Genomic DNA, 10,318 nt, shown 5'->3' with positions numbered 1-10,318 from the left:
AATATGGCAAGGCCATGATGATCCACTTGGTAAAATAAATCCGCTTGGCATCTTTCTTGGCCTTAAGACAACAATTCTGATGGCCAAATATCCAAACGGGACACGAAAAAAAAAAAAGAAAAAAAAAAAAGAAAGATCAGCCTGGAGAATTACTGCTCTAGAGCACTTTAAAAATGAAAAGAAACTCTAGTTTCCATGAAGCAAAATATAAAAAAATGAGGGGGCTCAAGATTTTTGCACAGTACTGTAAATACCAAAGACAACATAAAAAATGGATGTAGCCACCGTGATACTCACTGATCTTGGACTCTGCATTTTAAAACTTGAACAGCAGTATCTTGGCAACCATGTTGGTTTGTCAAGCCAGAAGTTAATTTGAATAGATGAAACCGTTTAGTGGTGAATGGATCCGTACTCATACTGCATTTCTCTTCAGTTGTCCACTCAAAGAGCAGCAAGTTTCATCCACTTAATCACACTCATACTCATTCAGCATGTTTTTGTTTGGTTGTTGTTTTTTTTTTTTTATACCTATGCACTTTTTAACATTTGCACATACACACTGATTCACTGGGGGCAACTTGGGATTCAGTGCCTTGACCAAGGATACTTTGATCTACAGACTGGAAGAGTCAAGGATTGAGCCACCAACCTTTTAGTCGGTAGTTGACACAGTCTACCACAGCCACAGCCGTATATAGAACTAATTTATCTGAAACTAAAGTTCTTTGGTACTGCTATAGGTGTCCTCAGTAGGTTTGTCCCACTGTTCTGGTTGCCATTGGAAACACCTCTATTATGCAAATTCACATCAGTACAATTCACTGCATGGACTTTGAAAGTAATCACACCATGTGAACACCTCAGTTCACTTTGGTGACTTTTCCAAAAAGATGTCGAGTTTCACTGAATGAAATTTCTGGAAATCAAAATTTTCCTGTAAACACCCATTTTTCATCAAGTAATCCAGATAGACAAAACCAGTTAATTGCTCTTAGTTTTTCTCTGTAAGAAATACCAAATTGCTTTTTTCCCTAGAAATATAAAACAAAGAACCAAAGAAGGGGGACCGGAGGGTGTGTTTCAACTACAAGGGGAACACACTCCTCAGCCTCCCTGGGAAAGTCTATGCCACGGTGCTGGAAAGGAGAGATCATCCGCTAGTCGAACCTCGGATACAGGAGGAACAATGTGGTTTTTGTCCTGGTCTGGACCAGCTCTTTATCCTCTCAAGGATACTTGCGGGTGCATGGGAGTTTGCCCAACCAGTCTACATGTGTTTTGTGGACTTGGAGAAGGCATTCGACCGTGTCCCTCGCTGTGTCCTGTGGGAGGTGCTGCGGGAGTTTGGGGTGTCTGGCCCATTGCTACGGGCCATTCGATCCCTATACAACCGTTGCAAGAGCTTGGTCCGCATGGCCGGCAATAAGTCGGACTCGTTCCTGGTGGGTGATGGGCTCCGCCAGGGCTGCCCTTTGTCACCGGTTCTGTTCATAATTTTTATGGACAGGATTTCTAGGCGCAGCCAAGTGGCGGAGGGCTTTCACTTCGGTGGCCTCAGAATCTCATCTCTGATTTTCGCGGATGATGTGGTTCTGTTGGCTTCATCGAGTGTTGGCTTCAGAGTCCTTCTTCACATCTGATTCAAATGATTAACTGACATTTAAAGTAGCACAGCATTAGGTGATTATAATTGCGCACATGAGCAAAATATTATTAAATTTCCATAATAACAATGTTTTGATAGGCATGACTTCCACAGCTTCTGTATTAGTTAAATGACAGGGGGTTTTTATGAGTGGAAGTTTACATCATATAGGACTGCACTAAAAGCATAGATGGATTACTAAATAAGTTGACGGCCACAGGAAGAATTAGGCAGAATTAGGGAGCCTCTGGAGAAAGTGAAGTAAACCCTTGTGTTTCTAAGGGAGAGCTCAGTTGAAATAGACATCATAACAGTGCCTTTAAGAACTTTGGTCCTAAAGACTAATATTTGTCTGGCATTACGAGCCATGTAAAAATTAAGTTTTCATAGGAACCTTTGCTTTGGATTGCAGGCGTGATCACCTCACTTTAGAGGACCCTGAGCTTCCTGTTATAATGTCTGGAGCCTGAAAAGGTCGTCCTTTATATGTTACTAAATGTTTTTAAATGAATTATGAATTTCACCAGAAGCCAGTGAAGGAAATTATGAATAGGCATGACGTGTCAGCACTGGCACTAGGAGCCTAGCTTCTGCATTCTGCCAAGCAAATTTGAGAGATGAGATGAGAGATTCAAACTTCAAATGCTGGTCAGTTATAATTTCATTTTGCTGTGGAGGGTGCTGATGTAATGACTGACCTAAGTAGAGAGGTTTTCAGGGTGGAACGCCAGAATTTCACTTTTGCCAGTGCTGAGAGGAAGAAAACTGGAAGACAACCAATCAATTATTGTTGGTAGTGAATCATTCACTCAGGTAGAAGAGGCGGATGTTTTTAGTAGATGAACCAAGAGTGGCATGTATAATGAAAACTGAAGAGGACCAAGGAATGAGGCCTGAGAAACTCCACATACGAGGGGCATGTAAATTATATACAATGATTATCTATAATTGGTTGAATTGAATTCTTCTGGAAATCAGATTAAACAAAGACAAACAGAAGTGGATGAGAGACTTGGTGAGGTTGAAAGAACCTGATAAAATTGTCTGCAAAGGGTGTGTGAATAGAAAGAAGAGGAACCATTGGACAAGCTTACTGGAAGATTTAGTTTGCTATCCACCAACAGTTGAACCCAGGTGCCACATCATCCCCTAGAGACTAGTGGGTCTCAACAATAACTCTCGGCAACAACCACGAAGGGACTCGAACCCTCAATCTTCTGATCCGAAGTCAGACGCCTTATCCGTTAGGCCACGTGGTCTCACACCTGAAGGTCTTTCACTGCAGCTGACTGAATATCCAAAATCAACCCACCATTATTCGCTCAGCATGGAGAGTTCACAACAACTAATCAGAGGTAAATTAGTCTTTACCTCATCCACCTGGGTACTGGTGGCTTTGTCTAACAGGTGTCCCCACTTAGCCTCACTTCCACTAATATGAGTCATAAAAATGAACTCCTCCGCTGTGTTTTTGTGCTGTTGTTGCCTTTTGGAGCCAATTTAATGACTAAAATTACAGCTTGCTGTATGGTACAGAGGATCCAAGTTGTTTGTGCTGCACTTTCACTGAGTGAAATTCTATTAACCTTGCTTTGTAGCTAATTAGACAATATGCATGAGGTTTTGGTTTCAGCTAAAAATTCAGGTGTTTAGTTTGTGTTTTTCATGTGAGTTAACTTAAGGTGATGCAGAAGTTGACTTTGAATGTGAAAACTGGCAGTTTACATAAAGATATCTAGTTAGCACAATGTTAACTCATCTGCTGTTTTCCAGCCAGTAGAAGCAATCCTGTAGCTGCTACATATGGACTAGAATTTTTTTAATAACGGTTTATTCAAGTAGTTTATTCAAATGTTACGGCTGTATCTCTAACTCTGACTTTGACGTAAAACATTTGCCATATTTGAATAGTAAGTGACTGAAAGAAAACCGGACCAGGCCAAAATGTGTCTGCCATCTTGAAATTGGTGCAATAGACCTCAAGGTGATGTATAGTTTGCACACAGTCAGAAAAATTACTACAAAGAGAAAAATGGCTATGGTTAGACTTAAAGTGTCTTTAATATGGATGGTGCTTGTTATAACAACATTTTTCAGATCAGATGTAGAACCTGGATGTAAAGCTGACTTGTTTTTGTGAAATGTCATTTTGTAGCTACAGAGTGTTGCAGAGACATGAAGGAAAAATCATTTCCTCTGCGCTCCAGGCGACCTTCACAAATCACCTGAGTGGCTTGATTGCAGCCATAACTCAGCGTAATGCCAGCACTGTAACGCTCGCAGCAGCCCTGACCCTCACAAAACATTTTCCTCCCGGCCTTATCTGTGTTTATGACACTTTGCCCGCCACTGTGTGAACAACAAAATGAGCCAGATGGGACTGACTGAGGATCTGTCCAGATTACCACGCCACCTCAACACAGCGGCAGCCAGAAAACAGGATCGGCACAGACAGGATGGCTTTCCATGAAGAGCTGGACAAACCTCAGCGTGCAACAAGCTGTCTCATTATAGATACACGTTTGATACACAATGTGTTTGTTTGATACACAGTGTGTCTATTCCATCAGTTTTTGTAGTTTATTTAAATCATCTCTGGGTGTTTTTGCTACTACAAATCCATCAGTGCATGTCATGTTAAAGCTTTAATCCTCCGTTCAGCAATTTATCAACAAAATGTTCACAAGAAAGACATTTTCATGAGGACGTATGATGAATGACTGTCTTCTAGCACCACCTTAAGGCCACAACTTTTACCTGTTCTACCGTCACAAGTTTCTTCACTTCCAATTTCATAGCCAGAGATCCATAAAACAGCCACAAAATAAAAACAGACAAATGCACACCAAGAAGCTAACAACAGCCAGGGAAAATTATACGTGACTGATGGTGCACAATGACCTCCACAAGAATCCAAAAACTTCACAAAAAAAGATTAGTAACAAACCTCAAATGTGTATAATGATCCTTCAGCAACGCAAAATGACTCCACAAAGGGCCAAACTAATGATAGCTTGCTACAAAATGATCCCTAAATGATGCAAAATAACCACGAAAACATAGCAATCATGCTTAACATTTACAAAAAAGACACATAATGACCACAAAGAGATGCAAAACAATTACAGAGGAATAAAAAAGCCATGAAAAGACCCGAAAACACACAGTGGCACAAGCAAATCCCCAAAGGGCATAAAATAACTCAAAAAGATACAACAAAGGGATAAAGAACAACAACAAACGCGACACTAAAGAACGAAAACAGACCGAAAATGATCCGGAAGAATTACAAAAAGAAAGATGACAACCACAAAGAGAAGATTATGCCAAAATTATCAAAAAATTATGCAAACACACCACAAAGAGAAAAACAAATCCATCACAAAAGCCACAAAAAGCTAAAAAAAAAATCTCAAGAAAACCCCCCAAAAATGATGGCAAAGATTTACAATGTGAAAGAACAGATACAAAATCACTTCAAAGGATCAGACTGATGCTAAAATGAAAGAAAAAGAAACCAGAATTACATCAAAAAGATGGAAAAGATTCACAGTCTGCAAAGATATCAAAAGGTAACATAAAAACATAACACAAGAAGCAACTGTAAAAAAAATGTTACACCACAGTTACAAAAAAATCCACACAAAAAGACTGAGACAAAAATAAAACTAGCCACAAAAAGCTGCAAAACAACCGCTGAAAGACCCTTAATGGTAGAAAATGATTACAGCAAGTTATCAAATAATCACAAAGAATGAAACAGTCAACCCAGAGAAATAGAAAACAATTGCCAAAAGGAGACACAATCAATCCCAAAGACACAAAATGACCACAAAAAGTGCAAAACAACAGCCATATATTCTAAAATAAAACTTTTAATGAACATAAAAAAGACGTAAAACAGTCACATGGAGATGGAGAAAAGATGCCGAGTCCCAACAAACAAAAATAAAATAAAAGAATACCAGGGGCACAAAAAACAAACCCAAGAAAGAGTAACTAAGTAAAAGTAACATTTATTAAAAAGCACGTTTTAAGACAGGAATCTGTTACAAAGTGCTTTACAGGAATAATATAAAAACATAAAGACACAAAACAATCTGAAATGAATTTAAAATGGAAAAAAGAGACGTAGCCACAAACAACCACAAAACACAGAAGAAAATAAAAAGTAAAACTGCTTTTAAAAAACTGGAAATTGTCAGGAAACATCGCTGAACTGATGCAAAAAAGCCACATAGTGCAGTTTACTGTGGAAAAAGTGAAGTGAAAACATTGGGTTTTTTTTTTAACTTCCTTACTTATTTACTCATTTATTTATTTTTAGGAAAAACTTTCAACATAAAGTCATCTAAAGTGTGGGGAAAACTACATGCAGCTGACAGACTGAGAGCTGACTGCCTGCTGCTTGGATTGCTCGTCAAAGAAACTGATGTTTGTGGCTCACACTGCCCTCCAGAGGTGACAACCAGGAATTACAGCCTTTACTTTAAGTTTGTACTAGAGCAAAAGATGTCATTTACGGAGCATTATAATCAGGCGTTTGAGCTCAGATGTCAGAGGCTGTCTGCTGTAAACATATCAGATCCCAGAAAGTAAAAACTAATTTAAAAACTACAAATAACTGATATCCTTCAGGGAAAAACTTAAACCTTTAGCTTAATTGTGTGTTAATCCCACGTTCTGGTTGGCTGCCAGGCTGTGACTCAGCGGCCTGATGAAGCCCAATGGGAGGTGCTGACCATAGACTCCTCAGCTTTTTACACAACACCGTCTCCTGGGAGGAAAAATGCTACTAAACACTGGAGAGAGACAGAGAGAAAGAGGCTGATCTGCTGAGGGTTTGCTCTCATTCTATAGACCAGACACTGGGATAAAAACAGTGTCAGCAGCCGAAGAATGCATTACAGTATCTGACATACTTTCACCTGGTCGTGCACATGTGTAAATCATCACAGGGACACGCTGCGGACGTTTAACGCCTTCCTTCCTGGATTTAATGTCTTAGATCATAAATCAATGTAGAATAAAACATATAAAACTACCAAATGACGGATTATATGGACACGCATATGACTGAATAAAGGCTAATTCTTTGCTTTAACTCTAGTGGGCGAGGATCCGTATATGAGAACCTACATGGACATCTAACTTGGTCTCCCCATGCCTCACTGTGATGTTGTAGATTTAAGGTCATAAAACTGATTAGTAGTTTTTATAATACTTAAATTACATATACTGCATATATAAAGTTGTAAAATGATTTAGCAGAGGCAGGGACGAGTAGACAAGAGACAAACTATTTGCAAGGAGTTTAAAGGATGTTAAAGATGGAGCTGCCAGGCAGAAGGAAAAAAGGAAGATTCATGAATGTAATGAAGGAGGACATGGAGAAGACAAGAGGAAGGAAATTAAATTTTTTTTCCAAAGTTTAATAATAAAATTTTATTTTATTAGTGTTGAATTATATATTTTTTATATCCAATTTACAAAACCTTTGTTTGGCCCTCATTTAACTCCATAAGTCAAGGTAAGTATTAACAACATTTGTCCCAGACTGCTTTTACAGACTGTTGTTAAAAGAAGAGGGGATGCTACACATGACCTGTCGTTACATTTAATATGAGCTAATATTAGTTTTAAAACAGCACATTGTCTCAGTTTAAAAATGGTAGTTTTCAGATTTTCTTGTGAATAAAATATGAATTTGTGAGATTTAAATATTTTTTCATTCAATTTTTTTTTTAATTTACACAAGGGTTGTAAATAAAAGCAATGACATCAACACTGTGGCTTGAAAAACTATGATTCTGTTAGTAACCTATTACTAATAGAGAGGATTATTGATTATTGATATAGTTTCTACATGATACATTTGACTTGTCGAGTTCCACCTTCTTGTGGATTATTAATGATATTGTATGTAAAGCTAGAAGAGTGAACAATAGCTGATCTTGCTCAGTAGTTCTTCCCAAGACATGACGGGAAAGGTAATCATTGTTCAGAAAGGTAACCACACTCATGCTCAGCTGCTTCTCCTCAAACACAAAGACACACTTAGCATCCGAATGATGCACAGCCACCACAGGACAACCCCAAAGTCAGACACCTTATATATTAGTTTACTTACTAGCACCTTTGGACTAACCAAAAACACCAGACAAGGCTTCAGAAGTTGGCTGTTGTTGGTGCACGACTACTGGGACACTCTATGAAGAAGCCTCTTGGATGAGACGTGAAACGTCATCAGCAAATTTAAAGAAGGCCAGTCGCTTTCTTTCCAAGCTAATGAACCTACCTTCGAGTACTGTGAATCTGCATAGATGTAACCTTCTACTCCCTGAAATAACTGAGCCCAAGTATTTCAGAAAAATATTCAAAAAAATATGGGATGAAAACAGGCTAGCATTTTGATTTTCTTGATCTAAAGTATGAGTCAAAATTACAGATTGCTCAACATTATGACTTGGTACGTCTCAGGAGGACGTCTCACTCTGACAGCAAAAGGCAGACAGATTTAAAAAAAAAAAAAAAAAATGAAGACAGAGAGAGGCATGATTGATGGTGCTGCCTCGCCAGACCCTGTGAGTCCGGTTTCCAGCATGTTTGGCTGATTCTCGGCTAGCTTCTTTGCACAGAGTTTCAGTGTTTGAAGCGAACAATGAAACAGTCTGTAGACGTCCGCGTGAGGAGTGTATTTATCATCAAACAAAGACACGGTTTATCATGTAATAAACGGCTCTGTTCTCCATTACTGGAAACACAAAGAGTGAAGGGAGGTCAGAGGTCAGATCGGGCGCTGGAGGAAGTCATCTGGGGAATTCAGCACATTGTAGAGATGACTGCCTCATAATATCATCTGCACAAATCACACCTGTTTTTTCATTACAAACGCCTGTGTGAAGGTTTGTTTTACAGCTAAACGGAGAAAAATGTGACTCAGCCTACTCCATCCAGTGACCTTGAATACTACGCCGTAATCTCACAGGACTATTCAAACAATCCATTAAAAGTGTGAACTGAAGGATGTTACATATTTTATTTTGTTGCTTTCCTTTACAATTTCTGAATCTTGTTTTCTTTAAATTGAGGAAATATTCTTGTAGGAGAAATTTTTTGGTTTGAATTCAAGGACCACCCTTTAATAGTTAATCCTGACTCTAAAGCAAGAGCTCCAGATGTGATTGACCATGTGCTCTAATGTAGAAGGATTCTAACTTTGGTTGAACAGACAAAAGCCCCCATTACACATGGCTGCAGGCACAGAAATGGACAGCTGGAGACCCTCCACCTGTGGTGCATGTGTAGTTGTTGCTACATCAGCTACATGGAAGTCCGTACTTGAAAACTGTATTGAATGCAGAAGTGCTTAACTGACTTACAGGGGGCACAAAACAATGTTTGTACTTGGGCAGTGTAGCCCACACAAGCAGAAACTACAAGATGTTAGTTAGTTAAATACTAGCACTTATTATTTAAATATCTATGCAATCATTTTGTGGATAGTTTACCAGTCTGCTTATTTTTATACTAGAGCCATCGGAGCTAACTGGCCTCATGGGTCCAGGTAAAAATGTAACTTTTTCCAGCATTAACCACCAAAATCACTGTGCAAGTTTTGATTTAATGCAGGTAAACTACCTGTTTAGGGATCAAATACATCTTTGAAGAACTGCTGCTGGCTTTGAACCCAAAGTGAGATATTAAAAAGGTTATTTCACACTTTAATCCACATAACCAGAAACAAGAGATTACAATTTATTTCAAATTTAATCCTGGCTAAAACAAAATACCAACAGTCAAAACTATCCTTTTGTCAAGCAACTGTCAAAAACATACATTTCTGTAGTAGATAGTAATTTAATTTCTTATCTATTACTTTTGGCCATTGGTGAGGTCTTCAGGAGAAAAGCTTCAAAACTTAAAATATAACTAAATGAGAGTTAATCTAGAACATTACCTGACCTGAGGCAGGTTAGCTCTATAGCGCACGTTACCATAGCAATATACCCCAGTAAGAAGGAACACATCTTGATAGTACTCAAAACATTGGTTGACCTTGAATTGACCTGGACATGATAAGATGAAACCCTGCTTTGCTTAGAAAATCTTAACGTAAAGAGCTAGCAACGCCATTTTACCAATAACGCTACAAAAAAAAGAAAAAAGGTCACAACAACAAAGAACCCAACAACCTAACAAAAAAACTCCACACCATGAAAAGGCACTTCCGGGGGCTCTTACTGGGCTATACTCCCCACTGCTTCCACAACTACACACCATAGGATCTCTTCCGACACCTAGGACACACTCTGTAGACACCAGAGAAAACCACCCTCCCACATCCAGTTCATCCCCAGCTTATATGACCTCAGAGAGGTGATTGCTGACTGGGCCCAGGTGGTAAATGAGGCCAATGAACAGCAGCTGTGTCCTGGGGAGAGAGAAGAGTGAGAGAGAGGTCGTGTCCAAATTCATGAGCTGCATCCTCCTGAGGCCGCAGAGTTTGGCTGGGCCGCGCTATGAATTCTGGGATATGGTGGGCCACGAAGGACACACCCGACCATCCTTCAAATTCGGGGAAAAGGAGGACGCATTTGTGGCTGCATTCGGAGGAGTCTACGAATTTGGACAGCCTTGGCGCGTCGCTGTGACGTAATCGGTCTACAA

The 10,318-nt window shown here is 39.3% G+C and overlaps 1 long non-coding RNA gene and 1 other non-coding gene across 2 annotated transcripts; one reads left to right on the top strand and one right to left on the bottom strand.

Annotated features, from left to right (window-relative positions):
• Positions 1 to 2,567: 2,567 nt before the first annotated feature.
• LOC106633147 lies at positions 2,568 to 4,999 on the top strand. The gene is made up of 3 exons (XR_001336216.2): positions 2,568 to 3,178; positions 3,560 to 3,632; positions 3,804 to 4,999. It is a non-coding gene; the product is annotated as an uncharacterized LOC106633147 (long non-coding RNA).
• trnar-ucg lies at positions 2,835 to 2,907 on the bottom strand. Its single transcript has one exon. It is a non-coding gene; the product is annotated as a tRNA-Arg (tRNA).
• Positions 5,000 to 10,318: the final 5,319 nt, after the last annotated feature.

The sequence above is a fragment of the Haplochromis burtoni genome, unplaced genomic scaffold, assembly GCF_018398535.1.
Source record: "Haplochromis burtoni strain Fernald_Lab_line unplaced genomic scaffold, NCSU_Asbu1 Contig_39, whole genome shotgun sequence".
Lineage (NCBI taxonomy): Eukaryota > Metazoa > Chordata > Actinopteri > Cichliformes > Cichlidae > Haplochromis > Haplochromis burtoni.
Note: the sequence above shows the minus strand (reverse complement) of the source record. Positions and strands in the feature narration are given on the sequence as shown.